General features: G+C 39.9%; 1 protein-coding gene across 1 annotated transcript in view; it reads right to left on the reverse strand.

Annotated features, from left to right (window-relative positions):
- Positions 1-20,405, reverse strand: part of Stox2 (storkhead box 2) — a 234,401-nt gene extending 213,996 nt beyond the window's left edge. The window contains exon 1 of the mRNA XM_013513105.1: positions 20,210-20,405. The gene's annotated coding sequence lies outside the window, so the exon portion shown is untranslated. The remainder of the gene's footprint in view (positions 1-20,209) is intronic.
- Positions 20,406-20,450: the final 45 nt, after the last annotated feature.

The raw sequence follows: 20,450 nt of genomic DNA on the forward strand, positions 1-20,450 counted from the left end.
TCAGGTAGATCCTGGCTGAGTCTCAGGACTGCCACTCTGGACTCAGCTGACCTTGCATGAGATACTTCACCTTTGTGAAGTTCAGCCTCTTATAACACAGGTGGAGACATAAGAACCTCACCAGGTTCCTGCAAGGATTAAATATATCATGAATAGTCAGGCATGGATTAAAGACAAAGATGTGCTCTAAGCACACACTACTGGCCAGTCAGGCCCTGTGCAAACATTGCAGAGTGTGTGTACAGCAACCCGGATGGCACAGCCTGTCACTCACTCAAAGTGAAGGTGTTGACTGAACTCTCATTACGAAGCACCTCACCATATATAAATGGGCCTCTTCAGAATCTAATATATAGCACAGTCGGTAGAGAGTAGCTTTTAGAGCTCGTTCTTAAGCAACAATCGGGTCTGCCACGTCTGAGAGGGCACAGGAATTCTTTCCAGGACTATGGTTTCCTGGAGGTTTGGCCCTTGCTGGCCAGTGCTGGAAAGCCACTGTCCTCCCAGCATGTGCGTGACAACATCTCTACAGTCCTGGAACAGCTGACTGGGACAAGGGCGGAAGGAAGTCCGAGGAGTGACTCATGGTGGAAGCCCTGAACCCTTGGCCGGCCCTCGTCCATATCACATTGCCTTCCTACTCTTCACTTTCCTACCAGAGAAGAGTGGGGCAGGGATTCAGAGTCCCAAGGTTCCCTCCAACCTGATCTAAAGTCCAACCCTGTGACTCCAGCCCACTCAAGAGCAGACCTCTGAGGCAGGGATCGGAGTCCAGCCCGGCAGGAACAGGGATGTAGAGCTTTACCGGAAAGCGGAGGCAGAGACTGTCTGAGCAAGCAGGGGCACCGCTCTCCCCGCTGGGCAGGGCCAGAGAGTGTGGCAGGAGGCACTGCAGCTGCAGAGGAGGGGGCAGTGCCCACCCTCCCTATCTGCCCGCCTACCAGCGTTTCTAAGACGCCTCAAGCCCAACACCAGTGACATCAAAGGACACGGACAGGGTGAAGCTGTGAGCATGACCTTTACAGCAAAGATCTAGATCACCCATATTCCCTTAAGAGTCACGAGAGGAAATACCCAGAGAGGGGAACAGGATTTTTTTAACAACTCAACAGTCCACTGTGCTCTGGCATGAATAATACCAGTGTAATACTTTCGTTTGTACTTCGTAAAAGAGCTACCTGCTCGCACAGGTTTTCACTTATTAAAACAGAGAAGGCAATGAAGCCATTATCTGCATTCCTTGAAGTGCCATATGGGTACACATGGCGCCCAGCCAAGGGAGGGTCCTAACTAAGCCTCTGGGTACGAGTCACAGCAAAATAAAGTCGTTACACTACACTGGATTAGCATCAGGAAACGAGGGCCAGGAACCAACAGCACCATGAGCAGAAAAATCTCCTTAGCGTCAGGTTGTCTCCTCCGGTTTCAGATTTATCTCAAACCTCTCAAAACCCACAACTGCAATCAGCCAGACTGGATTCCACCAGCAGTTTGTGGTACTCAATCCGAATACTTAGAAACTAAGGAGGACAGTGTTGGTCCTTTGAGAGACATAACCTAATAATACATAATAACCACATTCTGTTGTGTGTAAGTAAGTAGACAGACCAGAACAAACAAAAGCCAGAGCAGCCTCTTTTACACAAAATTCAAACTGTTAGGAGTGGGAGGGGTAGCATAGTGGCAGAGCTCTTGCCTAGCATTTGTGAGATGAGGGTCTGATCCCCAGTATCTTGAAACCAAAAGAAGGAGGAAGAGGAGGAGGGGGAGAAAGAGAAGGAAAAAGAGAAAGAGAAGCAGAAGAAGGAGAAGGAGGAGGAGGGGGAAGGAGAACAACATTTTAGAGCAGGAATGAAATAGCTACATTTGTATTTTTATTTCACCTGATACTCCAACAGGATAGCAACAATGTATCTATAGCAGGACAGCTCATCAAGGGCAGAGCAGGGAGGAAACCCAAGTCCACATTCTGAGCCTCCAGGAGGGCCCCAGGCTTAGGCCCTCAGAAACACGACCACGGGAGAAAGGGCAGGAGGGAAGGAAAGGAAAGTGGAGCTTTCTGAGCTCAGAAATAGCTTTCTGAGCTAAGAAATAGCTTTCTGAGCTAAGAAATAGCTTTCTGAGCTAAGAAATATCAGCCTCACGGACAAAGAACATCATTTTAGTCATGAAATAAAAAACATCTGGATGTTTTAGATTTTTATCAATGGTGCAATATCATGCATACTTCAAAAACAAAATGAGGGAAATACTTTTAACTACAACATTTAATATAATAAAATAACCATTTCATTTCAACTACTAAAATCTTTTCCTTTAACTCTGATATGCCATAATTCACATCTTCAAAGCATTGCAACCCTCAGCTGTACTGTAAATCTATTTTCCAGAACATTCTCTTGCTTAAAATGCCCCCTTCTCTTCCAGGGCAGTTTGCATGGGAAAAGAGCATGGCCCTACAGCCAGCAGTCAAATGCAGGAAGAACTTTATTTTCCTGCTTGCAACTTACTATGACAATATTTTTAAGCTTTCTCAAACCATGTCTCCCTTTGGAAAACATTTTTAAAAAGAGAGAGAAAAACTCATGCCTTCTTTAAATTTTATCTAATGTTTCAGACTTACATATGTCACAGAAAAATAGTGACATTTTAAGAGAAAAATATTTATAGTAACCTTGAAACATCCATATTTTTTAAATGGTAAATATGTATTGTAATCACCGAAAGTACAATGATAGTTAATTCATAGTCAAGTGTTCTGCTGTTTGTTTATATAGTCCATCGTGAAGAAAGGAAAAAACAGCCTAGCGAATGTATGTACATGAGAAAAAGTACCTGAAAACACATTTGCTTGTTTTAATGTAAATAAGGAAAGCACGATAGTGACCTGTAAAGTATGTCTACCACAAGAATCAAATTCCTTTCCGCAGCCAGGCTTGGTGATGTATTCCTGTAACACCAGCACTCTGCGAGGGGGAGGCAGGAAGATTGCAAGTTCAAGCCCAAAATGGGCAATTTACTGACTTAGCAAGACCGGGTGTCATTATAAAAAAAGAGGCTAGAGATGTAGCTCTGGGCAGAAGCCCTGGATTCAATGTTCAGTACTAAAAACAAAAAATTCTACCCCTAAAACCCACTTGGAGTTCTTTTCAATAATATCAATGCCACTTTCTCTCAGTATTAAGAGGAGACACCCTGAATTCACATGGACAAACATGGAAAGATGTAATTTCCTTAACATCAACTTTAGGGAGCCTTGATGGTGTCATCAAATTGGTTGTTCTTAGTAAAAAATCTGTAAGTATATGAACTATACAATATTGATCTTTGTCCCTTGAAATATCCATTTCTGTGCACTCAGAAATTCCAATCTACCAAACACACAACGCCCTACTGAGACCTTTTCATAAGTCTAAAGAAGTTGGTCTTTTCTCTAGAGTTCCAGAAATAAGGCTAGTGTGTCTTAGGGCTCATACATCTGGCTACCACACTGCCCTCTGATAAGCCATCAACAGGTGGACCCTAGAGCCAGCATTCAAGGGCGCACAAAGCCAGGCACGTCACCTGGTGCTGGGCACACTCCGCCACACACGATGAGCCATGGCAGCAAGGACTGAAGTATCTCCTACACTGCTGAGTAGTTTTAGAAGCCGATGGTTTCCAATGACATGATTTAGCCTTTAGCTAAAGCCTTTAGCTATCAGCAAAATAGCTGAAAGATTTTTTGTTGCTTTGTTTTTGGATTTTTTGCCTTTGATTTAGTTCGCTAACTTTCCAAGAATGTTGACACCATTTCTAAGATACAGTGATGGTCTCCTGCCTTCACAAAACAGCATTCTTTTCTCTTCAATCCTGGCTTTAGGTACATACTGCACCCAACCTGGGAACCCAATATAACTTTGATATACCACAGATAATAGCAGAAGTGATGATGTAATCTGTGGAAAACATAGAAATTCAACAGCTTCAGCTAATAATCCGTTCAGCCAATTCACAGCATTTCCTGCATTTCTTCTCCATTTCCTCTCCGAAGAATTTTTGGCAGATGTAAAAATGTCAGTTTTATGAGAATAGTAAAACATTTTTAACCTTTTCAATGAAGGAATTACTTGACATAAAGTTTTTACAACTTTTGTGGACTGCCAGTAATGCATTCCAGTTCCACTGGATCTCATGTATGCAGAAAAGGTAAATTTTTCAGGAAAAAAATTAAATAAAGTTAAATGACACCATTTTTTATTTTTAAAAATAAATATAAGGGTCTGCGGGTGTGGCTCAGTGGTTGGCACTTGCTTAGCATGCATGAGGCCATGGATTCCAAGCTCAGCACCACCAATAAATAATATTATCTTATCCTGTATACTATAGGCTCAGAACTCCCTAAGTTGACACAAACCTCACGGAAATGTTGATTACCTTCTAAACTGACCCAATAATTCTGAAGATTATCTGGCCAGGCCTACAGAGTCAAAAAGATGCTGATGCTGCATACTGGGAGCCGACACTGCTCCAAGCATCCAACAGTGCCAGCAAAATTTTTGATTATTTATAATAATATAAATGTTTCTGAATATTTTCTTTTCAGAATACTCACACAGGACTTCTCTAAATGTTGACACCTCCCTTCGCCTTTGTAAAAAACAAAAGTACAAAAACAAATTTTTTAGTATCCTTTTTATTTTATTTAAGGTTCTACATTGTTATCCCTGCCTTGAAGTGAACCAGCATGAAATTTGCAGGGTCACAGAGACCTGATTTTAAAAATCCTCCGTTTACCTCCCTGTCCTGAGCAGCACGTGGCTGAACACGAACAATAAAGTTCACCACGTCCTGTAATTATTATCTCACTTCACACTCTTTCCTCTCAACTATGAGAAAAGGACCTCTTCTTCCCTTAATAAAAATGTTCTGTGATCATCATTTCCTCTGCTCGTTGTCAAAGAGCTAAACAGACCAGTCTATCTGGCTTTCCTTAATTATCCAATTTATTTTATTCTAAATTGATATATAATTAACATACCATTTAACTATTAAAATCTTACCATCCAAATCTTACTTTCTAAAGCAGTGTTGTAACTCAAACAGATTTACTATCCACTGCTAACTGTAATCATCATTAAACTGATCTGTTTTGCAGTGTTTCCCAAGATAGAGCTTCGTTAGAGTGTAATCCACTCGCTCCACTTATACACCCTCATCACGGACTATTTGAAGAGCAACATACACTACTCCCCCGAAAAGTGACTCTGTCAATGTAATCCTTTATTCAAATTTCTGTTTATTAAATTCTTACACTCAAAGTAACATAATCTCTTGCTAAAGATCTGAAAAATGGAGCAAGAAAAAGAAAAACTATCCTTAAATATATTACCCAAATTCAAACACTATCATTATTCACAATATTAATATTTATTGTATTTTGTTTTACTATATAAAAAAGGACTATGCAGAAGATCCTACTCAGTGGTCACAGACTGGCAACAGAACCTGGCTTAAACGTCCCGCAGGAGGTGGGCCACAGGGTATCATCTATTGATTCATTTATTTATTTAAAGTTCTCAGATGATTCCTATGACTTTGAGACTCACAGACAAACATGGATCCAGCCCTGGTTCTATCACTTAACATGGCAGAGCAAGGTCACCCAACCTTCCTTTTCATCCACAAAATAGGCACACCAGCAGCATTTATAAAAACTAAGAAAATGTACTGGGCACACTACCCCAAACAGCAATTATTCAGCACACAGTAATATTGTTATTCATTCCCATTATTCCTTATGCATCTGTTTTAAGATTTATTCTGATTTGTATTGCTGTGAAATGTAAAATGCACTTGAAGTAACATTATATATTTTAAGCACTTTTCCATGTTGCTTTATAACATTCATAAACATTTTATGACTCTATAGTATTTTATCCAGAACATAGAAATGTAATTTACCTAATCATTTTCCATTCATAGCATTTAGATTACTTGCAGCTTTCATTTCTTAAAAATTGTGCAATGAATAGGCTTCCATATATAGCTCTCTATAGTTTGGATTATTTTAAATACAGTCCTGAAGATAAAATTACTGCATTAAACCATGTGGATATTTGGATGGCTTTTCCACGATGCTTTCCAAAAGCATGTTTTTTGGTGTGCAATATCACTGACACTCCACAGGGGTATCAGATCTATCTCACCCTTACCAACACCATTTTCTCCCATTGTTAAAAAATGCGATTTAGAAATAAGCCACCAGCTGCTAGTTAGTATTAAATATGCTTATAAGTATACTTATGTTATATTTATAAATCCATTTATATTACCCAGTGAGGGGGGCTAGAAAATACAAACTTAAGTTTGAAGTCTTAACCTTCAAAGAAAGCACAGTCTAATGGAAAGACATTCAAATGATCTGCTAATACAAGCAAGTAGGATACAGATGTCAATTATATCTTAAAATAGTTGATCACATAAATGAGAATCATTTTCAACTTTTATGAGTTGAGAAGGCACTACCTTAACTGAAATGCCTAAATAATCTTTTTGGCATGAGGGCAAAGTCAGTACAATGACCTATCTTCTTGGGAAATTAAGTATGTTCACAATATTACAAAGGTCTACCTTCATTCACATGCTGAATTCATCAGAACTTTTGAATACATAAGGTCAGGGCTTAGAGAAAAATACTTACATTCTCTGCACAAACGCACATAGTCCAAATCCCTCTCTTTGAAAACAAAAGCATTTTTTGAATAGACCGTGTCCTGAGCCCTCTCAGACTAGCCATTACAATGTCACATTTAACAAAGGAGTCCTTCTTACAAATATCACTGACATTATGGGAACTCACTAATTCACATCAAACTACTCTGTAGAAATAATTTCAACCCATAGTCTGCCAGCATGTAACTATACTCTTGTAAGTATAAACTCTTGGAAATTTTATTGGCGATAAGAAACAAAGAAATTTTAATGCAACATTTGTTTTAGTTTTTTAAAAAAACAAATCTAAAATCCTTTGAATAGTTTATATACTTTTAAATGTATTATAGGCTGGCTTTAGCCTAGTGGTTCCTTCCAAATGCCTACTTAAAAAGTATAATGATCAATGTGTTTTTATCAAGTAATTATTAGTTTGAATATAAAGTTTAAATATCATTTATTCAAATTACATGTAAATTTACTGGTTAAATCTGCTTTTACATTTTTCACTACAAATACATATAGCTGGACTTTAAGGAATCCAGGCTAATGTATGTGTGGCCACTTTATAGAAAGTGGGTACACACTCAAAAACAAAAGAAACTAACATTATTTTAAGAAAACAAAGAAATCTCAGGTTTTCTCAATCTTTGTTTTTTCCACAGTGTCAAAGCAATACATAAGTCTCTATGTTTTAAAAGAGGAAAAAGGCAGGCATGGGGGTGTACACCTGTAATCCCAGCTCTCAAGAGGCTGAAACAGGAGGATTGTTGCGAGTTCGAGACCAGCCTGGGCTACAAAGTGAACTCAAGGCCAGCTTGAACTGCATAGCGAGACCCTGTCTCAAAAAGACAAAATAATAATAATAATAATAATAATAACAATAATATAGGAAATATAGTCACTGATGAAACCTTTTCTAACTAGTCATATATGTCTGAGTTAACATCATCCATTTCCATGTAATTTTGTCTTCATGAATTTCTTCAAACTGTTAGAAGGAATTTCTACTCTCTGTGCTGTCTTTATCTCTTAATTTGGGATAAACAATCACACATGAATGAGATGAGAAATTTCTAGTGAGAAAAGAATGACAAGAACCAAAACTTATCGCCCAAAGGGACAGCATGACACCCCACACATCAGACCAGCAACAAACACCCGGTGCTACACAAGCCAAAAAATCTCAGAATTGCCTGAGGGTGCTGTTGGCTCTGAATACCACTGCCAACAGTTCTCACCTTCCTGCTGTAAATCCTGGATCTAACATACAGGCACTTTTACAATACACAATTTGCACAGCGAAAACTGGCAAAGAAGCAAACAAAAACCAATTCTGATTTCCAAACAGCCCTGATGTAATCTTAGAATAAATGGGTGCCACTGCCCACCTACCCACCCTTACCCTGTCCTGTCCTGGGAGCCCTAGTCCTTGACAGCCATTGTTCTCTTGGTCAATCAAAGTTCAATTCAGATTCCTGAACCTTCCCGAGGCCCCCACTGGGCATCTGCTTGAAAAATCCACTTTCAGCAAAGATCCTTGCTCAGTCAGTGTGGTGGAGTCCCCAGCCTGCATTTCTGAGCACTCTCAATATCTGGTCCGGTTGTGCCTCCTCCATCATCTCCCCCCAGTGATGACTGATCACACTGGCTTGTCTTCAGCAAGAATTCTGTCACACTGAGTTAGCCAGAATCCCCCTTTCACCCTGATATTTTCTCTAAGTAATTTTCCATCCTCTGGCCCTCACCCTGTGAGGAAATTTAAGGAATCTTCACTATAAATTGCCACCTGCTCACACTGTATTTGGAGTTGAGCCTAATCTCTCCCTGACTACCAGAACCCACTGCAGCGTTCCCTGAACCTTTCCGGATGGTCCTGAATAAATCCTGCCTCCCCACACTTCAACAAGTATCAGTAAAAAATAATAATAATTTTTTTTAAAAAAAATAAGTATCTTGAGTAAGTGTTCCTTCAATGTCAGGTAAGAGCATCCTCAAAAGCCTCTAGTCTAGGTTAATACTGTCCCTGGAGTATTTTCAGGCCAGGAAAACATTTTACCAACTCATATCTTCTTTGGATTCTTCCTTGCAGCTGTGCAGTTGTAGCTATGGTGATGTTTCTCCCCGTGTCCCTCTTTGGGGCCAGGTCTCTCCTTGGGGTTCATTCATGCATAGAATAATCCATTCTTACAGTTACAAGATTAAAAGGAAAGCACCCAAAAATAACAGTGATCGTTTGAGAGTTGCACTATAGTACTTTGGTTCCATGTAAATGATTTACTAAAAGTTGATGTATTAATGGCTTCCACAGAAAAATATACTACCTTTTGGAGATTAACAAATGCTCATAGTTCAGGTTTTAAAAATAGCATATCAGAGGGGGAAAGTTAGCAGTTAAAATATTTTAACAAAAATAGCTAATTACAAAATAAATGTACCAAGGAAAAATACAACAGTTATAATGAGCATCTCTATGTTCTTCTGTTTTATTTTCTAGAAAGCCGTTTGTATAACTACATAATTTATATAAAATGCTATAACTGTATAAATTGTATATATATAGAATTACATATATGTAAGTATACAACTATATGTGTACTTATATGTATATAAAAGGCAAAATCAACAATAAGATACATGCGATACCAAAAAGTCAAAATATATAAAGGTAAAGCTACTGGCAATATAATAAGAAACTCAATTTCTGGAAGATGACTTTAGTATAGTTGTCACAATCTTCAACAAATAATACATACCTAAAATAAAAAACATATTTGAACAATACATTTAATTATAACATTTAACATACACATATTGTATAAAAATTCCTTTTTCAAGTTTTTGTGAAACAAAAACTTCATCTCTTTAGGCAACAATAAGATGTTAGCAAATTTAAAAAAGAAAAATCACATCCAATTGGCCTCTGTATCTAGTTTCTACTTTCTCAGATTCAACCAACTGTAGATTGAAAATATTTAAAGATTAAAAAAAAAAATGCACGCTGTAGAGATATTTTTCTTAACTTTACTTGTTAAATTACATAGCATAATGACTATTTACATAACATTTACATTTTATTAGGTATTATAAGCAGTCTAGAGATTTTAAAGTATATGGGAGGTGTATATGTTATATGCAAATATATGCCATTTGATATAAGGGACTTCAGCACAGCAGCTTTTGTATCCACAAAGGGTCCTGGAAGCAATGTCCTGTGAATATGGAGAGAGGGCTAGAAATATTTTGAATTTCTAAACTTCTAGCAATTCAAGTTTTACATTTTCCTACTCTAATTTTTCTTTTCATGTGATATTTAGGAAATGTACAGTCAACACTGACTACTCTAAAATATGAGAAATCAATGACAACAGAAAACTCACAATTTCTAAGAACGAAAACAGAAAGTTACTAGGCAAAAGAGGAAGACTAATTTAACCAAAACAGTGAGAACACTATATATAGAAGCATATGACATATAGCCAAAGCTGTACTCAAAAGCAATTTCATAGCTTTAGAGACTTTATGTTTACATAACATAAAACAACACATTTACTATGTAAACCATACAGTCCAATACATTTATTTTACAGAACGAATATCTCATGTTTATTTTAAAAAAAAGAAAAATTCTGCCAAAATCAAAAGTAAGGGAAATACACTTTACCATCCCAAATTAATTCATTTAAACTTAGGAAAATTCAAGAAAAATTATTCTTTCCATCTAAAATTTTTAATGTAAACTTTTGTGTAGAAACAACATACCAAAACTAGGTGAAGCAATATATTAAATTAGACCAAGTAAAAATAATGTTGATCATTTGCTTATTAAGAGAATCTGAAGACACAATGTCATTTAATTCTGGATCCTCAAAAAAAAAGAAGGAAAAGAAGAATGAAAGGAGAAGGGGAAAGAAGGAGAAGAAGAAGAAAAGTGCAGCATAGGAACAAACCACGTGTTACATTTCCTTCTAGCACCACATTCCATTTTATCACTAAGATGATTTTCTCAATACCCTTTATGCTGCCTTTTTTCCTAAAATAAAATACTTCTCAGTTGCTCGCAAAATTTTTCTTACCATGCACTACTTTCTAATGTTGTTCTTTCATAACACTTTGAATGTACATCTGGCACAGCCACTATCATGCAGTCATCTGCTGATGCTATACTTTCAAACTCTTTCCATCAAGAGCTGAGCTTGCAAGTCACCCAAAGTTTCATGTCGTTCTATAGATGTTCTAAGCAGTACTCCTAGTCCCACTTAACATAGTAAGACCACAGTATCATCTTTAAAACCCTGCTTAATTTATTTGTTAAGAAATATATGCCTGTTGTAATCAAGTTGCATAAACCATAATATAAATAGGTCTCTGTTTCAACTTTCAACTTTCAAAAGAAGTTACAGTACAATAGGAGATAGACAGATGATAGATAGATAGATAGATAGATAGATAGATACAGATAGATAGATAGATAGATAGATAGACAGACAGCTGGCCATTTTGTATATATAAATGCTAGTGAACAAAACCTAACTTGGCCCAGCAAAAATGACATGCAATTTTAAAAGGGTTAACATCTCACACTCTTCAGTTAGATTGCTGGGTTATAATTAGCGATTACTTGCTCCTACAAGTCTACTCCTTGAACCTCAGACTTCCCTTTTATAAAGTGGAAATAATATTAGCACTTCTCTATAGAGATCGAGTGAGACAATCTATATAAAGTGCTTAGAACAATCTCTAACCCATACCAAGCATTAGTAAAAGTTAATTCTTCCTTTTCTCCCTCCTTCATCCCTCTTAAATCTGAAGTAGGGTTAGCAAATATTTAATAAAGTGAAGAAGCCTATGGTATAAAAAGTAGCTTTCTAGAATGTCCCTTATATTAATAAGAGAAAATATTGAAGATATAGGTTAAAAAAATGAAAGATGCAAACAAGTAACCACTATTATCCAGAAGCAAACAGGCTTCTAAAGCATAGCATTCATCTCTACATTAGTACTGTACACTCTGCTATTAAACACAGTCCTGCAGCAAAGTAACCAGACTGTAATGAAAGGAAAATGATCAACCCTGACAAATTAGACTAGTCACAAAGTCTCCCACAAGAAAGAGAGAGAGAGACAGAGAGAGAGAGGAGGGACAAGGAAGAAGTGGAGGAAGAGGAGGATTACTCAAGGCTCCTACAGCTCAATAGTAACTCCAAAGTCAGAAGGCTTTCCAAGCCCATCCGGATGAAACTAAAATTGGTGAGGGGAGGGGTGCATCACCAGACTCTAGAGGGCAGGGGATGTTACCTTGGAAGGAGAAAGATTCCAGGGCCTGGATGAATGCTGGCAACATAACAAAGGTCTAGGATAGAGGTAACTGTGACCAATGAGATGAAGCACGAGAATGTCTTTCTAGAAGGATGGCAGTGCTTGTTCACTCCCACAAGAAGGGTCCACAAGTGCCTGGTTTCTTGGCAAGACAACAGAGACTCAAAAAGCCAAGTGAATGGTCCATGAGTGACAGTTCTTTTTCTTTCTTTTTTTTTTATTTTAGGAAGGAAAAATTTATTTAGCTCACAGTTTGTGGAGGTTTCAGTCTCTAATCAGCTGGCTCCAAGGCAGGGGGGCACAGCACAAGGGCAACAGTTCAAGGCAGCAGAAGACAGCAAAAGCATCAAGAGCAAAAAGGGCAGGAGGAAGCAAGCCTCTTTTTCTCCCTTCTACTGTATGCCAGCTACCCACCCACACCATCTCCAGGCTCTCTCTTCTACAGGTTCAGGATGTTTACAAAGTGAGGACCCTCCGCCCCTGCTGAGTTAAACTTCTAAACTTCTCAATTTGACACAATGTATCAACCCTTACAAGCTTTACTGCAGACTGACTTGCCATTGGTAGGGGCAAGGTCCTGAGTTAGAGTCCCAGTATCCAAAAAAAAAAAAAAAATTAGCTGTCTGTACCTACTTAATCATGCAACCGGGATTCTGGTAGGTGGGTATGTTTTTGATTTTTGGTATATATATATTATATATATATATATATTATATATATATATATATATATACTGGACAGTATATATATATATATATATATATATATATATATATATATCTACTGGACAGTTCTTAGTCATAGGTTCAATATCCATAGATTCAGCCAGCCACAGATTAAAATGTTCAGAGGAAAAACTTCATCAGTGCTGAACATGTACAGACTTTTCTCCTGTCCTTATTCCTTAAATAGCATAGCAACTATTTACAAAGCATTTACACTCTATATATATAATCTAGAGATGATTTAAAGTATGTGGAAAGACAGAAATACATTCTATGCAAATATTATGCCATGTATTATTTAAGGGACGTGCGCATCCTTGGACTTTAATATCCAAAGGACACTGGAACCATTCCCTGGAGGAACCACAGGATAATCAGATAGAGCCCTTAATCCTCCTGGTCTTTATGAGATGGAAGACAGAATACAGAATGTTCATCCCCACCTCAGCCCTCTCAGACAGGTAGACAGAGCTTCCAAGAAAAGGACCTGACTCATGGCCAGACTCCTGCCAACCTCACGTAAACCACGGAGGTCCAACTCTAAGGAGTAACCGTTGCTCCTCCACTCATGCTATTTTTCAGGTCCTCATCCTGACATGTGTCCTCTCCCACACTTCCACCTTCTCCCTGCACACCCCTGTAGGCCCATCCCACCTCCAGCAAGCTCAGCATCTCCCAGCTGAAACACCATTGAGGGCCACCACGCAGGACAGAAGTCTTAAGAAACCAAGGTGGAAAATGAGTAGGTCTTAAAGCACAGGTGCCCCTTTCAGAAGGTGTCACTCAAAGCCAAAGTACAAAGAAGAAAGAAAGTGAGGTGGTGGCAGGAACAGAAGTGACAGCAGACACTCACGGTGCTGTGCAGCACCCAGCTGGCAGCTCTGGCTCACAGAGGACTCAGAAAGTCTGCAGGTTAGCTGGGTATGGCGGGGTGGCACATGCCTGTATTCCCACAACTTTAGGAGAATGAGGCGGGAGGGTCACAAATGCCAGCCTAGCCTGGGTAACACAGGGTCTTAACAACACCCTGTCTCAAAATTTAAAAATCTTAAAATGAGGTGAGAGTGGGGATGTAGCTACCACAAAGGCCATGGATTCAGCCCCTAGTACTGCAGGAAAGAAAAAAAAGTCCGCAGATCCATCCCAAGAGAAAGCATCCTAAAGGGGTAAATGACCAAGGTAGGGACTTCTGTAAATAAATTTTGAAAATCAAATCAATGATCGTGTTCTCTATAAAAACGTAGGCTTTTTTTCCTCCTCTTTTTCAGCATTAATGTGTCAGAAAAGGATCCTGGGCCCAGGAAGTTCACTTCCAGGCGTGGTGGACGAGGTGTTGGAGGGGGTCACCTGGAATTTCTGAAAATAACTTTCCTTAGTGGGACAATGCTGGCCCTGCTATCCTGGAAACGGGCACATAAAGAAAGGTTCTGCCTCCAACAAATTCTAGGGGATAAAAAAAAAATCTATTTAAAAGTAGAAGACAGAAATGGAATCCTAATCTTTTGCTGCAAAGGTCTGCAAGGAAAAGCCGCCCCAACCCTGGAGGGAAAGCAGGGGGTAGCAGCAGCAGGGGCAGGAGCACTGAAGGGGCAGGGGTCTATGGAACACCGGAGAAGAGGGGCAGAGAGAGGAGATGGAAAATGCTACAAGACGGAAGCACTGACGAGGAAATGTCACCATAGTGGAGAGCTGCTTTCAACAGCCTGCTCACCTTGGCATTCTGGGGCTCACTGTGAAGACAGAAGCCTACAGCTGCCACAAGTGGTGAGAAGGTGGAATCCGCAGACCGGGCTCACGCCTTAACCACCCTGGCAAGCCTTCAGAGGCCTGCGGGGACCCCTCCATTTGGGAAAGGAGGCTATTTTGGCCTTGCTCCTGATCACCAGCATCCGAGCCCTAGAGAGAGACTAAGGAACATCACACACTCTGAGCACGTGTATTGGGGAGGGGCCAGAGGACATCCTGGGCAGAGACACAAGCCATTTCATATCCAAGATGGGCTCTCATTTTAGAAAATTATGCCTCACAGCCTTTCTACTCACTTGAGAAGAGAGTGATTTTATTGTGTTTGAGTCCTAAGACTAGAATCTCCAGCACAGAGGCATGCATTCATATTGCCAACACTGTAAGAACCTCTTAGTCATGGGGTCTGCTTGGCAAGTCTATCACCATGCTGTGGACTTTCTGAGCAGCTAAGTCTGCACCCTTGGGAGGGTTTACCCTCACCTTCAACCCGGAAGACTCAGATGGACCCTCCTCACCTCTTTACATCACTTTCAAATTCTCCAAAGGGTAACACTAGGTCTGGCCCTTGGCAGTGTCCAGCCTTACTAGTTGCTATAAAGAGAGATGGGAGCAACTGTTTAAAACAGCTCCCCCAGTAACTGTGATTCATGGAACAGAACCTTCTTAAACATATAGATATGGGTATTATTATAATATACTATATCACTGGATTAAATCAACAGCTTGTGTTTTGTCAATGTGTCTTGTTATTCTTCATTGAGATAAACTATAAACTAGATACTTAGTTACCTAAATTAAGAAATATGTGTAATTATATCATGTCCACAGCTATAATACAAAGGTTTAACAAACATACAAATGAAGTGGAATGATACAACCTTCAAGTTTCAAGTTAACTCTGTTAAAGCGTACCTCAGACATTAAAAATTCTATTTTTACTTTTGCTTTTTTTTTGAAACGAAGTCTTGCTATGTTGCCCAGGATAGCCCCAAACTATTGAGCTCAACTGATCCTCTTGCCTGGGCCTCCCAAGTATGGTACTACTGGTACACACCACCAGCGAGATAAAATTTCTATTTTTAAGGTGTTCAAACCATCACTGCTTGAGATATGTTAACTAGAATGATAATGTGTAAAATTACTTATAACAAATAGTTTGCATATAATAAACTACCAGTTTTTTCACTCCAAAATACATGATCTACATAACAAAATACTCAAACTTTTTTCTTCTCTTTTCTTTACTTTACTTTTCTTTTTAAGACAGGTTCTCACTCTGTAGTTCAGGCTGGTCTTGAACTCATGGTGATCCTCCTGCCTCAGCCTCCCAAGTACTGGGATTATAAGCATGCACTATCATGTCTGGCTCTTATGAGCCTTTAAAAGACTTAGTAACAACTGGCAAATTTATCTCTAAATGCAATTTCTTTTCCAAATAAAAAGTAAACAAATGTGTGCTCAGAATCACAATTAAATTAAAAGCAATAAAATATATAAATCTTTGCAAAACCTCTTCGTTACTGTTAGGCCAGGCCTAGAATTAGAAATTTACCTTAAAAGCCTTATTATGTTAAAACTGACACACCTTTGTTTAAAATTTCTTTAAGCCAGAATGAGGTAATGCATAAAAATTTTTTTATGACTAGCTGAAGTTAATAAAACGTTAAATGCATCCTGGATCTTTGTTTAGACTTAATTCTGAGACTTTAGTGTGAGAGGCAAGCTTAAGAATGAGGTCCGCCCTCAAGACAAAAGACTAAACAAATGCACCCACACACCTCCCTAGGGATGAACATCAGGGACTGATATTCTAAAGAGGTAGCAATCACCTTGAAGAGTCAGTGACTCAACCCCTTACAGGAAAAGCCCCTGTTCCATATTCATGCCCGCTTGCTGCGTGACTCGCTTCCCCATTTGATCCCAATTTACTCAGTTTTACCTGAACAGTTCTTATAAACTGACCGTAGTTTTGTCCCACCTCATGACCACCTTGTGATTTTCCATTTTTCCCTTACCTTGGACCCACCTCACCTCACCTCATGATTTTGCTCTATAAAAGTCCCTAGAAAAGACAGAGTCTTGGGCAACCCACTCGGGCCCCGCTTCTGTCCCTCTCCTGGACAGGAGCTTGCTTTCTCTCAATAAATATATTCTGCTCTTAAAAAAAAAGAAAGAAAGAAAGAAAAAGAATGAGGTCCATGTTTAAACTACTCTGGATTTTCTACCCGCTCTCTGAACTGAGGGGAACACACAGGAACTGACAGGTGGGGAAAACCCAGGAGTTGCAGGATGGAGGAGCTTGTGGCTCCACACAGAGGCCTGAGAGTTTATGCCTGGGCTCAGAACGTCCTCTGGACTGCAGCATACTGATGGTATCCTCCTTGGGATCACAGCCCCGAGGGTGTGAGAGTACAGTGCAGCTAAAGAGAGAAACCCTCTGCTACAGCACTCATCCTTTCTCCCCATGACGGCTTCAACAGCTTCAGCTCATGCTCCTACTTCTAATCACGCCCCCCCAGTCTCATCCTTATCCTTACTGATCCAAGGATCTCACACTGCTGATGACAAATCAAGTCAGGTTGCTCCCCTCCCTGCCTGAAAGCCCCCCACAGCTCCTAAACTTCACATACGGCCCTGTCTGCCTTTCCATCCTCTTACACCACTCTCCCCGACGCACCCCACCCAGTTCCAAACCCTCTCCAGCCCCTGCTCTCCGGGGGCCACCTTCCCAGGATCTCTCTCCCTCCCTGCACAAGCTTCGCTGCTCTTAGCCCGGGAGGCCTCCTTCACCTGCTCACAGGGCAACAGCAATTTTTCCTTATTCACTCAGAAAACAGAAGTCTCCAAGCATTTAGTACATTTTCAGCGTCTTATATCAGAACCCCTCCAACTCTGCATGCCTAATCAGTCTTTGTATTCTCAGAAAAAAACACAGACTTTTACACAAAGGAGCCCTCAAGAAACGTGTATGGGACTTAATTTAATATGATTTACTCAAATTACACAGTAAATTTTTAAATGTTACTAGTTTCTTGAGCACACACACACCCTTTGAGGGAATCTTGGAAATCAAAAGTCTGACCTTTGGTTATTTTTTTTCCTCTCTTTAGGACAGGGTCTCACTATGCAGTTCAGGCTGACCTCGAGCTCCCTTTGTAGCCCAGGCTGGCCTTGAACTCGCAGCAAGGCTCCTGCCTCAGCCTCCCCAGTGCTGGGATTACAGGTGTGCGCCACCATACTGGGCTCAGACCTTTTCTTTGATCTGTCCAAAGTAGGTTATTTCTAAGAATGGAACTTAATATTCTAGTAGGTTGTTTCTAACTAGTAAATTTATACAGTGTATACCAAATCAAAACTACTTTCCTTTGAGTTGCTTAATTCCTGATTTTGTAAGATCATATAATCACTACCTTGCTGTCCAAGCCTAGCTGAAATTTTACAGTTGATTATAATCATATACTTTTAGAAATACAGGCACCAAAATGCTTGTATTTTTCAAAATGAATGTTTCAAGTTACAAAAGAAAATATTAACTCACAGCCTTGCCCCAACCACAGCACAACTAGAGAAAGGTGCGTGGGCAGACCTCTTCTCTACTCTTGGGCTTGTGGGAAGGCACACACCCTGGGGAACCAAAGAAGAGAGAAGGAGCAGGCACTCCTTTCCATTCTTCAGTGGGAGACTCTAAGAGAACAACTTCACTGCCGCTGTCCAGAGTGGGGTCTAAGAGATCACACAGAAAACAACCCATTTTGTGAATAATCATTGTCTACTACAAGAATAATAAAACTTGAACCAGCATTTGGTTACCAGTTGTTTCAGAAGACTATTGATGACTGATGAGTTTAATTCAAATCCAACAGCTAGAAATACAATACCTGCTGCAACACTCACCCATGTGGCTGGTTCTATAGCCACTTCCCATCCACGAAATAATTAGCTAACATCATAAAGCAGCAGAGGTGTCTGATGACATACCTACTGCAGCCTGGATGGTGAACTGAAAGAGATACTGCCAGAAAGACATCACTAATAATAAAGTTTCAAAAAGAGTGATGATCCCTGTTTTATATATAAAATAGACAGATTCTAGGTTGTCCCTATGACAATGTCATTACTTCTTTCAGAGTAGAGAGAGAGCTTGGCTCTCTCTGAGCAATCCCTTGTGAATTTTTTTTCCTTTGAGCATCTGAACTTGTCATCACAAGTATTGTGGTTCAGAATGAATGACTGTGAGCCTGTCAGTGGCATTTCAAAGCCCAATAAAAGATCTGGCAGAAAAAAACAAAAAAAATAAGGAAGTCTGCAGTAGACACTGAGGTTCCATTAGAACATTTTTATAGTAGATAAATTATTTCAAACAATTCAGCACACCACCATCATTAAAACTGGAGTTCCAATAGAGATTTTGATCCCAAGACAATTCAAAAGGAAAACACCCCTTGACTATCCATCCGCAGGTAGCACTCTCGCCTTTTCATCTGATGCCTCCTTTTTAAAAGAAAATCCCTTCGTTTCTACGAAGACCACAAGGACTGAACCCGGTACTATACAGCCATAGCCAGCACCCATTAGTCAGTCTGAGCCAGCTCCTGCCATCTACACAGGTCAGGGAAGCAGTCAAACAACAGCAGCAATTTGGAGGTTTTCTAAATTTCCAAAACATTCCCTTTGACTAATATGACAGATAACTAATTCCTATGAGTTTACAAATTTTGTTCAAGTTCATGGTACCTTGTTACATTTTTTGTTCAAAAAAAATGAACACACTGTAATATTTACAAATGAAACTTTGTTATCACGTCTGGGATTTTAAAATGGCAGTGGGAGACGTGGAGGGGGGTACAGCTGAAATAAAACCGGCCAGGCCATTGATAGATTGTGAAGTTGTATGACGGGTTCAAGATGATTCAACACCCTATTTTTAAATTATACCACTGTATTTTGCATATTTATTTGAAATTTTCCAAAATAAAAAGCAAAATAAGCACAAAGTCAAGTTTCAAAGAAAATTATTAAGATGCAGTAGAGAAAAAGTCTATATGGTGCATAAACATGACTACATGTATCCATCCTAACGTGTTCAAGGCTTATAGAACAAAAGGAGATACAGTCTCGGAGGCACTAATCTTGGCCCGTTAGTAAGGCAGCTTAATTACAGGGACTCAGTGGAGGTTTGAGAGAGAAAGAGAAAAAGAGGGAGGGGGAGAGAAACGGTAAAGCATCTTTTGAAGCACAGCACTCATTACAAAACCCACAAATACACGCTTTAATGGCTTTTTGTCTAAATTCAAGGCAAGCTTGAGTAATAATCTTTGTTATGCAAGGATAGAACACACACACAAAATTACTACTATAAATTTAACATACACATCGTAGCGGGCAGATTAGCAGGTAAAAGTTAATCCTTGAGAGGTGTGCGGCGGAGCAGCCCTGAGGACGGAAAGAGCCGGCCTGCTCCGGTCTTGCTGGAGTGAACTTTTGACCTGCTCCCCAAGGGTCAAGGAAGAATTTCTAAACCTTAAGACTAGAAAGAACCCCTTCTACCTTGAAATCGTTCCACAGAACATTACTATTTATGATATTTGCCTTTAGCCACCGGGCCCACGGTACAAAACGAAAAAGCGTATTTTAAAACCGATGCAAACTAGATTAAGAAAATGTTAGGTAGCGCAGTCAAAACAGCAAGCCAGAGCAATTTTGGAAACGCAGCTGCGAAAAATCACCTCGACCGTCCTCCTCTCTTAAGCGATCAGACTTTTCGTCAGTGCTCTTCGTCGGCCCCTCCTTCAGTCACACGGAACCACTCTAAAGGCGTCCCGCAGGCGAGACTTTTCAAAGGAAACGCACCGCTCGGCCGGGTACGGACACACAGGTGCGCGGTAGGCGGCGACCTCCGCAGCGACCCGCCGCCTCCCCGACCCCGCCCCAGGCCGCCCCGGGAACCGAACTTTTCACGCCGACGCT

This window comes from Chinchilla lanigera, unplaced genomic scaffold (genome assembly GCF_000276665.1).
Source record: "Chinchilla lanigera isolate Chin_1 unplaced genomic scaffold, ChiLan1.0 scaffold00002, whole genome shotgun sequence".
NCBI classification, from domain to species: domain Eukaryota; kingdom Metazoa; phylum Chordata; class Mammalia; order Rodentia; family Chinchillidae; genus Chinchilla; species Chinchilla lanigera.